Source organism: Macaca fascicularis, chromosome 12 (genome assembly GCF_037993035.2).
Source record: "Macaca fascicularis isolate 582-1 chromosome 12, T2T-MFA8v1.1".
Classification (NCBI taxonomy): domain Eukaryota; kingdom Metazoa; phylum Chordata; class Mammalia; order Primates; family Cercopithecidae; genus Macaca; species Macaca fascicularis.
In genome coordinates, this window is record NC_088386.1 from 65,521,647 (window position 1) to 65,536,141 (window position 14,495).

The 14,495-nt window shown below is 37.7% G+C and overlaps 1 protein-coding gene across 9 annotated transcripts in view; it reads left to right on the forward strand.

Moving 5' to 3' along the window:
* UBR3 (ubiquitin protein ligase E3 component n-recognin 3) overlaps positions 1 to 14,495 on the forward strand; it is a 268,922-nt gene that overhangs the window by 143,941 nt on the left and 110,486 nt on the right. The gene's annotated exons all lie outside the window — the stretch shown is intronic.

A 14,495-nucleotide genomic window follows, 5' to 3' on the forward strand; every position in this document is an offset into this window, starting at 1 on the left:
TACTCTTGCCTGTCTGTTTAATGCCTTTCTGTAGTTATCAAGTTTCCTACATGAAGAGGCAGTATTACTTCTGCATTTCCTTTCATCCTTCTTTCTTGATCATTATCCTCTCCCCCACCTTTATTTAGTTTTACTAGCCATCTAGGTGTAGGAGTCAAGGTGTTAGATTATAACCTTGATCCAGTAAGGTTTGTCAGGTTTGTCAGATAGGTATAGCTGAAATGCAACAGAATTACGTTCCCAGTGAGAGTTCAAGTACTTAATAAAGAATAAGAATTTATTTGGGAATTACTTTCTGTTATTAGACATATTAGATTTTAATTGTAAAATTTATACAGTACAGAAAAGCATCAAGAAGGAACAATTTTATCCCTGGTCCCACTATCCAAATAATGTACACTACTGATTATACTGTATAGCACAATTTTATGCCATGCCTTTTTACCTGATATTTTAGTGTAAGAATTTCCCTACATTATTATTGAAAGCTTCTTGTAACTATTAAAGTCTGTATACTTCTTTGGGGAAACAGTGTAGTGTAGTGGTTGCGAGCATGGACTCTGGAGCCTGACTGGGTTTATATCTCAGTCACACTCCATTGCCTGGAGTAATTTACTTAACTTCTCTCTGCCTCAGTTTTCACATTGTTACAAAGGAATTTTTAGATTACATCATAGGGTTGGGAGGGTCAAATGTACTAGTACATTTAAAATGCTTAGAATAGAATGGTACATAATAAGCATTACATAAATGTTGGCTATTGCTGTCATCATTTTTATTCTACAGTTTGCTTAATCATTCACCCACAAGTGGACTGTAGGGTTTTTTTCCCTAATTTTAACTATAATAAACACTGTGTACGTAAAATTTTTCCTCTATTTTTAGTCTGGGTCCAAGAGTATGAATTTTGGGGGTTGAGCATGATGAGGATGAAACATATTTTTGTATGTTAACTGTGTACTCAGGACTGTGATAATACGTTATGTATATTGCATTTTGTCTTGACACATCCATGAGATAGGTATTATCCCAGTTACAGATGCCTAGGCTAAGAGAGATTAAGTAAATTTGAGGTTATACAGTAGTAATTGTGGAACAAGGGCTGTTAATCAACAAGTTTTGTATGCTCTTTACTATTCATATTTAAAGCAAATCGAGGAGAGTATGCTCCCCCCACGCCCCCACACCCCCACCCCCACACATAGTTAGTAGCCTATACATAGGAAGGGATAGATATGAGATCAATTGCAAAATAAGAATTAATAGACCTGATGGTTGGTTCATTGCTTCAGGCACAGGATAGAAGTGATATTCTGAGTGTCTGGAAAAGTTTTATTTTTTTAATTTTATAAAACAGACTGAAAACACTGCTTTTCCAGTAGACACAACAAAAATCCTTGCTGTGACTCTACCGCTCTTGCCTGGTTGTATAGTCAGTCCCACCTAAATCATATGAATTGAAAAGGGTGGTGAAGGAGTGATTTTTTGTCAACAAAAATTGAGGCCTGTTATTATCAGAAAGGACAATAGCTACTGGGTAGATAAGAACAGCATCTGTCCACAGACCGCATACATTAAGATTTCCCTTGGAAAGTAGGAGAGTCTGAGCCGAGAGCTGCCACATTGCAGGATTTGGTTGACTTTTATTGTTATAGATGGAAGGAGTTGTTTTATTTAATAATACAGCTTAATTTGTGATTTATCCTTTTAACAGTATAAGCAAATACATATATGTTTGTGTGCTACCATTTATATAAGAAGTAGGGCTGGAGATATGAATATATCTTCTTATATAAATATATATAATTATGTATATTATATTTAAATATAAAATATTTAATTTTTCCTAGAGTCCCTTTCTTAGGTAAGTGTATACTTTTCTTAGGTAACATATATGTACACTTTCCCTACCTTGCTTTTTCACTTAATGTCATATCCAGGGGATCCTACCATGCAGTGTGTGGAGATATTCTTCATTCTTTTTAAAAATTTTAATATTAAAAAAATTTGTACATAATAACTGTATGTACTTATGAGGCACATGTGATATTTTGATACATGAATACAGTGTGTAATGATCAAATCAGGGTAATTAGGATGTCTGTCACCTCAAACATTTATCATTTCTTTGTGTTAGGAACGTTTCAAATCTTTTAGTTATTTTTAAATACATAATCAATTATTGTTAACTATCGTTACCCAACTGTACTATCAAACCCTATTCCTTCTATAACTGTATGTTTGTACCCATTAACCAACCTCTCTTCATCTCCTCCTCCCCAACCATTCCCAGAGTCTGGTAACCATCATTTTGCTCTTTATGTTCACAGGATTCACTTTTTAAATTCCCATACACGAGTAAGAAAAAGTGATATTTGTCTTTCTGTGCCTACCTTATTTCACTTAACATAATGACTTCCAATTCCATCCTTGTTGCTGTAAATGACAGGATTTCACTCTTTTTATGACTAAATAATGTTCCATTCTATACACACAGCCACCTACCACATTTTCTTTATTCATCTGTTGATGGAAATTTAGGGTGGTATCTTCACTATTGTGATAACAATAAACATGGACACGCAGCTAGCTCTTCAATATACTCATTTCTTTTCTTTTGAATATATACCCAGCACTTGGATTGCTGGGTCATTTAGTAGATCTATTTTTACTTTTCTGAGGAACCTCCATACTGTTTTTCATAGTTGCTATACTAATTTACATTCCTTCCGGTAGTATACAAGCATGCCCTTTCTCTACATCCTTGCCAGCATCTGTGATTGTTTTCTTTTTGATAATAGCTATTTTAACTGGGGTGAGATGGATGATATCTCGTTGTGGTTTTGATTTGTATTGCCCATATGATTAATCATGTTGACCTTTTTTTTTTTTTTCATATGCCTGTTGGCCATTTATATGTCTTTTTTGAGAAATGACTTGTCAGATAATTTGTCCATTTTCAAATTGGATTATTTTCTGCTATTAAATTGTTCGTTTCTTCTGTATTCTAGTTATTAATCCTTCGTTGCATGGATAGTTTGCAAATATTTTCTCTCATACTGTAGGTTGTCTCTTCACTCTGTTGATTTTCTTTGCTGTACAAAAGCTTTCTAGCTGATATAACCCCATTTATCTATTTTTGCTTTTGTTGCTTGTACTTTTGATGTTGTACACACAAAAATCTTTACTCAGACCAATGCCTTAAGCATTTCCACAGTGTTTTCTTCTAGTAATCTCATAGTTTGAGGTATTAGAAAGTCTTTAATCCATTTTGATTTGATTTTTGTATATGTTGAGAGATAAGGGTCTAGTTTCGTTTTTCTGCTTATAGATACTTAGTTTTCCTAACATCATTTACTGAAGAGACTGTCTTTTCCCCAGCACTGAATGTTTTTGGTACCTTTGTTGAAAATCAGTTGGGCCGGGCGCGGTGGCTCAAGCCTGTAATCCCAGCACTTTGGGAGGCCGAGGCGGGCGGATCACAAGGTCAGGAGATCGAGACCACAGTGAAACCCCGTCTCTACTAAAAATACAAAAAATTAGCCGGGCGCGGTGGCGGGCGCCTGTAGTCCCAGCTACTCAGGAGGCTGAGGCAGGAGAATGGCGGGAACCCGGGAGGCGGAGCTTGCAGTGAGCCGAGATCGCGCCACTGCACTCCAGCCTGGGCAACAGCGTGAGACTCCGTCTCAAAAAAAAAAAAAAAAAAAAAAAGAAAATCAGTTGGCTGTAAATATGTGTATTTATTTCTGTGTTCTCTGTTCTGTTCCATTTGTCTTTGTGTCTTTTTTTTTTTTTTTTCTTTTTTGAGACGGAGTCTTGTTCCGTTGCCTAGGCTGGAGTGCAGTGGCACAATCTTGGCTCACTGCAAGCTCCACCTCCCGGGTTCATGCCATTCTCCTGCCTCAGCCTCCTGAGTAGCTGGGACTACAGGGGCCTGCCACCATGCCTGGCTAATTTTTTTTTTTTATTTTTAGTAGAGATGCAGTTTCACTGTGTTAGCCAGGATGGTCTTGATCTGCTGACCTCATGATCCGCCCGCCTCAGCGTCCCAAAGTGTTAGGATTACAGGCATGAGCCCAGCCTGTGTCTGTTTTTTATGCCAGTACCATGTTATTTTGATTAATATAGCTTTGTAGTATATTTTGATGTCAGGAAGTATGATGCCTCCAGCTTTTTTCTTTTTTCTTTTTTTTTGCTCAGGATTGCTTTGGCTATTCAGGATGTTTTGTGGTTCCATACTATGTGAATTTTTCTATCTCTTTTTCTATCTCTGTGAAGAATGTCATTGGTATTGATAAGGATTGCATTGTTAGATCACTTTTGGTAGTGTGATCATTTTCACAGTATTCTTCCAATCCATGACATGAGATGTCTGTCCGTTCTTTGGTGATGTCTTCAATTTCTTTCATCAGTGTTTTATAGTTTTCATTGTAGGAGCTTTTACTTCCTTGGTTAAACTTGTTCCTAGGTTTTTTTTTTTTTTTGGTAGCTGTTGTAAATGAGTTTTTTCCTTGATTTATTTTTCTGCTAGTTTATTATTGACGTATAGAAACACTACTGATTTTTCTATGTTAATTTTGTATCCTGCAGCTTTACTGAATTTGCTTATCAGTTCTAAAAGTTTCTTGGCAAAGCTTTTAGGATTTTCTATATGTAAAGTCAGGTCATTTGCAAATAGGGACAATTTGATTTCCTCCTTTTCCATTTGGATGCCCATTATTTCTCTTGCCGAAATACTCTGGCTAAGACTTCCAGTTCTGTGTTGGAAAAGAGTGGTGAGAGTGGGCATCCTTGTCTTGTTCCAGTTCTTAGAGGAAAAGCTTTCAGCTTTTTCCAATGTTAACATTTTCCAGTGTTAGCTCTGGACTTGTCATATACAGTCATTATTATGTTGACATACCTCCATCTATACCTAGTTTGTTGGGGTTATCATGAAGGGATGTTGAATTTTGTTAAATGCTTTTTCTGCATCTGTTGAGATGGTTGTACAGTTTTTGTCCTTCCTTCTGTTGCTGTGATGTATCACATTTATTGATTTGCATATGTTTAACAATCCTTGAATCCTTGGAATAAATCCCATTTGATCATGGTGAATGATCTTTTAGCTTTCTAGTATTTGTTAAGGATTTTTTGCATCTGTGTTCATCAGGGATATCGGCCTGTAGTCTTTTTGTTATGTCTTTGTCTGGTTTTTGTATCATGGCAATGCTTGCCTTGTAGAATGAGTTCAGAATAATTCCCTTCTTTTCATTTTTCTGGAAGAGTTTGAGAAGAATTGGTATTGGTTCTTTAATATTTTGGCAGAAATCAGCAGTGAAGTCATGTGGTCCTGGGCTTTTCTTTGATGGGAGACTTTTTATTACTGATTCAATCTCATTACTCATTATTTATTTGTTCAGATTTTTAATTTCTTCTTGGTCCAATTTTGGTAGGTTGTATGTGTCCAGGAATTTATCCATTTCTTTCAGGTTTTCCAGTTGGTTGGCATATAGTTGTTCATAATACTCCGTAATGATCCTTTGTATTTCTGTGGCATCATTTGTAGTGTTCTTCATTTCTGATTTTATTTTGAGTCTTTTCTTATTTTTCCTTAGTATAGCTAATGGTTTGTCAATTTTATCTTTTCACAAAACCAGCCTTTCATTTCATTGATCTTTTGCATTTTTTAACTCTCAATTTTATTTATTTCGGCTCTGATCTTTATTATTTCCTTCCTCTTGCTAATTTTAGGTTTGGTTTATTTTTGCATTTCTGGTTCCTTGAGATACATCATTAGGTTGTTTATTTGAAATTTCTACTTTTTCAATGTAGGTGTTTATTGCTATAACTTTCCTTTTAATTCTACTTTTGCTGTATCCTATAGGTTTTGGTATGTTGTGTTTCTATTTTCGTTTGTTTCAAGAAACTTAAATTTCCTTCTTAAGGCTGGGCATGGTGGCTTATGCCTGTAATTCCAGCACTTTGGGAGGCCAAGCGGGTGGATTGCTTTAGCCCGAAAGTTCAGAACCAGCCTGCACAACATGGCAAAACACCAAAATACAAAAATTAGCCTGGTGTGGTGGTGCATGCCTGTAGTCCAGCTACCTGAGAGGCTGAGGTGGGAGGATTGCTTGAGTCCAGGAGGTGGAGGTTGCAGTGAGCAGAGATCATGCCACTGTACTCCAGCTTGGACGACAGAGTGAGACCCTGTCTCAAAACAACAACAACAACAAAAATTCCCTCTTAATTTCTTCCTCTTTCATTCACTGACTCATATGTCATTCTCCTCTGGAAAACCCTCACAGACACACCCAGAATGTGGAACGATGTTCCACCAGCCATCTAGGCATCCCTCAATGCAGTCAAATTGACACCTAGTATTAGCCATCAGTTCATTTTGTCATGTCATATTTCCTTGCTTTTTCATGTTTCTTGTATCACTGCATTGATATCTATACATCTTGTGGAATTCTGTCTTCTGAACTTCCTAGAGTGGCTTTTGTAGAGAATGATTCACCTGCAGTTGAATCTTAGTGTGCTGTCTAGGAAAGATGTTGTGACTCTGTTTCTGGGTGAGTATAGCGGTATAACTTCCATGCAGCTTCTCTGGTGGTGTTCAATATCAGCAATAACTATGGCCTAGGCTATAGAAGTTTGTGGTAGCAGCAGTGGTGACACAAGCTGTTAATGTCCTTGGTGGCAAGGCCTTTTGGGCTCCTCCTATTCTCATTTTCTCCACAGTGGGGAGACTTACCCAACGGGATCCCTCTTGGTGTCATGTCTTTCATGGCCTATGAGTACCAGTAGCAGTGCTGGGTTCCAGGTGCAGGTGCTTGGAGGGAATGTGGGGCCTGGGTCTCATGAACCTATTATGGCACTTGGGTTTTGGCATGCCATTTTGCTGTCTGTGGTAGGGGTAGATTTAGGTTGCCACAGAGACAGGATCTGTGATTCTGAGGTACCTTCTAGCAGCTTGGATTCAGGGAGTTGGGTTGTTTACCCCTGGGGAACAGGTCATATCTTGCCTCTGGGGAAGAAAGGGTGCTCCTGAGGTTTGAGCACAGGATGTGGGGTATAGCCACTATTCAGGAGTCTGAGCCAGTAGGGCTTAGTGGCAGCCAGGTCCCTGGGGATGTAGCACTGTATAATGGTGACTCTAGACTGTGATGGTGGGACTTGGCAGTATCCCAGACTCTGTGATCCCAGGTGCAGTGTCAGCAAGTATGTCAGAATGGCCAAATACAGATGTCATTTGGGCCCTTGAGGGTTATGGAGCAGCACAGCAGGGAGTCCACTTCCCATAGAGAAGGGTGTCTCAGCAGCTCAGACTCTAGGGGCTAGTCTAGCTCCAGGGAAGCAAATTACTAGAGTTGTTTGACCTGTATGGAGGAGTGTCTCAGCTCAGCCACTGCTCTGTTTTCCTGGGATGGGGGGTGTTGTATCAGCCTAGGCCTAGGCTCTGTAGCTCAGCCAGGGCATCAGTTCCCCAGGAGGTATTGTACTGTTAAGAGAATGAAATGGTGTGCCGCAGACTGAGAGGAGATATTTGCAAAACACACATCTGATAAAGGACTGGTATTCAAAAGATAGAAATAATTCAACAATAAGAAAACAAATAACCTAGCTTTTAAAATGAGCAAAAGATCTGAATAGACACCTTACAAAGAAGATTCTAGAATGGCAAATAAGTGTGTCAAAAGATGCTCAGCATCATTCATCATTAGGGAAGTGCAGAGTAAAACAACAGTGAGATACCACTACGTGACTATGGCTAAATTCAGAAATCTGACGCTACCAATTTTTTGTGAGAATGCAGAGCAGTGGGAACTCTCATTCATTGCTGGTTGGAATTCAAAATGGTACAGCTGCTTTGGAAAAGTTTGGCATTTTCCTGTGAAGCTAAGCTTAATCTGACCATATGATCCATCACTTGTGCTCTTAAATATTCATTTAACTGATTAAAAAACTTATGTCCACACAAAAAGTCTTCATACTGATTTTTCTTTTTTTCTTTTTTTTTTTTTTGAGGTGGAGTCTCGCTCTGTCACCCAGGCTGGAGTGCAGTGGCTGGATCTCAGCTTACTGCAAGCTCCGCCTCCCGGGTTCACGGCATTCTCCTGCCTCAGCCTCCCGAGTAGCTGGAACTACAGGCGCCCGCCACCTCGCCCGGCTAATTTTTTTTGGTATTTTTAGTAGAGACGGGGTTTCACCGTGTTCGCCAGGATGGTCTCGATCTCCTGACCTTGTGATCGCCTGCCTCGGCCTCCCAAAGTGCTGGGATTACAGGCGTGAGCCACCTGTAATTACAGGCGTGCCTGGCCTTCATATTTATTTTTCTAGCAGCTTTGTTTATAATTGCTCAGAATTGGAAGCAGCTAAGATGTCCTTCCATAGATGAATGGATAAAGAAACTGTGGCACATCCATATAATGAATTACTGTCCAGCAATAAAAAGGAATGAACTATTAAGCCACATGAAGACATGGGTGAATCTTAAATACATACCACTTAGTGAAAGTAGCCAATCTGAAAATGTTACATACTGTGTTTCCAGTTATATGACATTATGGAAAATGCAAAACTATAGAGACAGTAAATAGATCACTAGTTGTCAGGGTTGAGGTACAGGTGAATAAATGAAACATGGGAGTTTTTTTAGAGCATTGAAATTATTCTGCGTGATACAGTAAAGTTGGATACGTAATGCTGTTAAAACCCTTAGAACTTTATAGCAGAAAGAGTGAATCTTTAAAGTATGTATATTTTAAAAAATCATTTAGGAGTTGGGGTGATCCCAGGATGGAATGCAGACTATGACCGGAGAATCTAACTGTATTACAAATGTATGAAACAACCACTCTGAAAAGGGTAGGGGGAAAGGTGCTGGCTACCGGACTTTGGAAATAAATAGCGTCTATAAGACTAAAGGCAAAAGGAACTGTGTGTAACCAGTGGAAAAAGTTTCTCCATGGCATCATGAGTTAACAATTCTGAAACCACTATACGTATATACTGAGATTGAACAATTAAGTAAATGAATGGCAGATGATGAGAGCTGGATTTCTCACTGTTGGAGTAAGAAGTTACAGATAAAAGGAGAAGGCGTGAATGATTCATGTGATAATATGGATTAGAGTTAGACACATTAGTATGAACTCATGTTTAGACAGCTCTAGATAAAGATGGAATTATATATGTATAAATATAGGCATATGCATATGCATGAGTTAGTGTACAGATACGTAGTCCCTTGTGTTGTCAGCTGAAAGGGCCTAGAAGCAAGGACATTCCAGTAGAAACTGGGTTGGGGAGTTATATTCCACCTCCTTGAGGGTAAAGGCACTACATAAAATATTTGGTATTCTTCTGCTTAGGAAACTTTATCTGTGTTCCTTTGTTTATTTATTCGTTCATTTATATTAGTATGTATTCATAGATATTTCCCAGGTACATACACACCCATTGCCCAGGTCTTGGTTTCTAATACAGTCCCCTCCTCCCTTGCTGAAAAGAGGAACTAGGGTCCTTGGAGAAATGGTTGATTTTTAAGAACTGGGGCAGGGAACATGCAGGGTGAATCTGGTGTATCTCATAGGGCCGGAAAGTAGAGGGGTACTCAAAAACAAACAGCCCCCACCCCCTCTAGTGATGATATGGGCTGGGGCTATGTCAAGGTGCACAGGAGCCAACTGAGAGATTCCAGTGGCCAAAGCTGGAACAATTTGAGCAACAAAATAAAGTATAAAGCATTATAACCCTGAGTATAAAAGAAATATCAATCAGTATATACTAGTATAAATGAATGAATAAATAAATAAGGTAGCATAGAGAAGTTTCCTATGCAGAAGAATACCAAGTATTTTAGGTAGAGCCTTTACCCTCAAGGAGGTGGAATATAACTCCCCACTCCTTAAGTGTGAGCTGCATGTAATGGCTTCTTTATGTGGAAAGAGGGGAAAGAGTAATTTTACAGTAGAGAACTTGGGAAACATCTTAACAAGGTGATCAAGGTCAGCGTTAGCAGTGGTAATTCATGTTAATATTTTGTACCCTTGATATGATGTGATGAGAATGATGCTTCTGTGGTCTTCCTCTCTAAAATCGATAACCTTAGACTAATCATGAGAAAAACATCAGACAAATCATAATTGAGGACTGTTATGCAAATACCTGGACAGTACTCCTCAAAACTGTCAAGGTCATCAAAGCAAGGAAACAAGGAAAGTGTGAGAAACTGTCATGCTAAGAAGAACCTAAGGAAACATAACAACTAAATGTAATGTGGCATCCTGGGATGGAAAAAGAACGTTGGATAAAAATGAAGGAAATCTGAAAAAAATTGAACTTTAGTTAATTTGTCAATATTGTATTAATAAAAATAAATAATATATATTCATTAATTCTAACAGTCATACCATGCTAATGTGAAGTTTAAGGTGAAACTGTGTGTGGGGTACGTGGGAATTCTCTGTAGTATCTTCAAAACTCTAGTATCTGCAAGTCTAAAACTATTCTAAAACGGGAAGATTATTTTTTAAAAAAGAATGCGAATACTCTCTCTATACACCAACTAAAAAAAGAGGAAAGCAAGAAAGATAATAAAAATGATGACCGACTGAAGGTAATACTGTACATCCTTACCAAAAGTAATGATTTTGTGCAGTAGGAGTTTTGCAATATTGGCACTTATCAGAGGGAAGTCAGACTTCTTAGCAGAAATCAGTGAACTCTAGTAGTGTGCTTAATTTATGAATAGTAGCTCACCTGCTAGGTTAGTAGCAAGTACTTCTCAGTTGTTTTTAAAAATTAAATTGTGTTAAAAATTTAAAATTTTGGATTTATGCAATAAAAATTCTCTGTGCCTGCCTCTGGGCTGCAAACCACACCTTACTCTTTGCACTTGTGTTTTGCAGTTGCTTATTCCTCTTTCAAATAAAAACGTATTTCACATGATTTTGAGGGCACCGAATACATCATCCCTATATCATTTACCCATCCTTCTATTCAGCCACAAAACCCCACAAACATGAAAGCAAAACATGAAGCCGGAAGAATTTTGATTGTTCTATACATACTTATTTTAGTTTAATCTAATTTATAAATATAAAGGTTAAGAATAAAGGCAAAGGATATTTTGTAATTAAAGATTAATTTTATATTAAAATAGACTTTAAGCATTTTTAACAAATATTAGAACAGGAAATTTTAGGTAACAGTGTAAACTCTTGAAGTAGAACTGTGATATTTGTGAATGTGGAGGCTTTTCACTCTGATGATGTTGAAAATAGTGGTTGTAAAATAAGTAGATATTAAAGATAAAAATCATTTTGGAAAATGATTTTTTAAATTCCTTAGACTAGAAAATTTTCTGAACGGAAATACCTTTATCACTTTAAATATTAGTTTTCATGACTCATCTTGGTAAGGCAAAGTACTTCAATTCTTTTGAAAGTTTCTGTATTATAATTAACATACAGTAGAATTATTAGTTAGCAATTGTTGTGTAACTAGCTGTCCCCCAAAATTTAGTGACTTAAAACAACAACCTCTAGTTAGTTTTCGTGAGTCAATGAGTAGACTCAGTGGTTCTATTGTGAACCCAACTTTTCTGGAGAAGGCTTAGCTGATCTCATCACCCACAGACCCGTGGGCTGAGTTGTGGGTCTGTGATCTGCTAATTAGTTAACAGGGGGCTGCCATGAGCTGGTGAGACAACTTATCTGTGTTCCATTTGGTCTGTCCTCCCCTGGCAAGGTAGCCCACCTGGACTTTTATGGAGGTGGTGGAGTTGAGAGAGTAAGAACAGGAGAGAGAAACTATGCAAGGTGGAGTTGAGAGAGAGTGAGAGCAAGAGCAAGAGAGACAAACTATGCAAGATCACCTGGGGCCTAGTCTTGGAAGGCATATTGTTGTTTTTGCCACATTCTCTCTCCTTTTTTTTTTTTTGAGATGAAGTCTCACTCATTCTGCCGCCCAGGCTGTAGTATGGTGGCATGATCTTGGCTCACTGCAGCCTCTGCCTCCCAAGTTCAAGTGATTCTCCTGCCTCAGCTTCCTGAGTAGCTGGAATTACAGGCGTGCGTCACCACACCCAGCTAATTTTTGTATTTTTAGTAGAGATGGGGTTTTGCCATGTTGTCCAGGCTGGTCTTGAGCTCCTGGCAATCCACCTGCCTTGGCCTCCCAAAAGTGTTGGGATTATAGGTGTGAGCCACCGTGCCCATCCTCCACATTCTCTTCGTTAAAACAAGTCAAGACCAGGTGATATTCAAGGAGTGGGGAAATAAACTCTGTCTTGATGGGAGGAATTACAATATCACATTGTCAAGAGCGTGGATACAGGGAGGAGTGGAGAATTGGGGCCATCTTGTGGTCATTTGGCTAAGTGAAATAGCATTCAGAAGAATCAACTGCTTCATTCAGATAGATTCTTTTCTGTTTATGTAAAACCAAACAGATGAATTAACTGTTGTTTTAGTTATCTTTTTTGTGTTTATTGTAATAATATCAAGTATGGTAATTTAAGTAGTACTTCTGTTCTAAAAGGGCAAGTGTGAATTTTATACAGAAACCCTTTTGATCTGAATTGAATTGAAAGTGAAAGTAGAACTTAAGAATTCCAGGGTTGTTTGGTAGCAAGACTATTTTCGTTGTTAGTCTCTTGGATTTGTCATTTTTTACTATTACTCTCTCAGTTTTGCATCTTTTATTCATTTAGTTTACCTAGATTGTAAATCATTGTAATCTCTTAATTGCATCAATTTGCATGACACATCATTTAGATTTTTTTTGGTGTGAAAAATATGTGCAGATATTGATGTGTGCATTAAGTACCTTTATTATAATACTTGTTACAGAATATACCAAGTTACTCATTTAGAGTAGGGGTTTTTAAAAGAAACCTTTTTATTGAAATATACTCATAATGCATGTTTCAGGACTTTAGAGCTCTTTGAGTTTTAACAAACAGATTGTAACTGTATAACCGAATCCCGATTGAGAAACCAGCATCCAAATTGAGAAGTAAAAATTACTAGCATCCCATAAGCTCCCTTCGTAGTTTCTTTCTGTCACTGCTTCTTCCAAGAGTAACCAGTGTCATTACTCGGGACTCTGTATATTAGTTTTTCATGCTTTTGTTCTTTAACCATTTACACACAATATGTACTTTTTTGGGGCCTGACTTCTTTCAGAATAGGTTCTTTATTTTTTCATATCTCACAGATAAGTGAGAAACAATAATCACATTTAAATACAGCATTTAATTTGGACACAGATCCTTTTAAAATCTTACTAAAAATGTCAAAATTTGGTACTGGAATAATAGAATCAACCATGTATTACCAATAACATTTTTAATTCAACATAGGATATAAAAAGCTGTGACTTTTCCTCCTCTTTTCGGAAATAAACCGTGATCTTAGTTTCTTAAAGAAAAGAAGGGACATTGGTGTCTGTAATTTTTAAAGTCAGACTTCAAATAAATAGTACTCTCCATGAAAATGAGGTCACCTATTTTATTTTCATGCCATTGGTACTGTATCACCATTGAAGATTGTCATTGAAGTTTGTTTTAAAAACTAGAAAAGATGACTTAGCAAAATCTTGTATAATGTGTGTTGGCATCAGGGTTTCCTGGAGGTTTTCAAGTCGATTGTACCAAGACTTATTAAAAAAATAAATAAATCTTTGTGTATGAGATAGGGTTAATGAAATTGTATTTCTTTGGCATTTAACACGAGACCAAGTTATTTCACTGTACTTTGTCAGGTATCTCTGTGTTCTCCTTTGCCCTTAAGAACAGACACATTTCTTTTTTTCTGTATGGTTTTCTCTTCTCTTTTCTCCCTAAAACTCGAAGTAATCCCATATCAACTCTTTTCTTTTTCTTTTCTTTTCTTCTTCCTTTTCTTCCTTTCCTTTCCTTCCCTTTCCCTCCTTTTTTTTTTTTTGAGACGTAGTTTCACTCTCGTTGCCCAGACTGGAGTGCAGTGGTGTGATCTCAGCTAACTGCAGCCTCCGCCTCCTGGGTTCAAGTGATTCTCCTGCCTTAGCCTTCCAAGTAGCCAGGATTACAGGTGCCCGCCACCACGCCTGGCTAATTTTTTGTATTTTTAGTAGACATGGGGTTTCACCATGTTGGTCAGGCTTGGTCTCAAACTCCTGACCTCAGGTGATCCGCCCACCTCAGCCTCCCAAAGTGCTGGGATTACAGGCATGAACTATGGTGCCTGGCCTTATATCAATTCTTAATGGCCTCTGGTACTTTTTTCTTTTGAAACCTTCTTTTCATTTTGACCTACTAATGTATTTTCATAGACATTGTGCTTTTTGGTTTGATTCTATTCAGGCACTGTTTTTGTTTTTTGCTAATTTCTTTGGTGGCATCTTTTTATTTCCAGTAATAGTAGGCATTACCCAAAGTTCTATTTTAGGTTACTGTCCCTTTTCCTCTCAGTCATTCTTCATAACTATCAGAGGTATGTATAGCTGCATGAATTCTTATTTTAAAATAC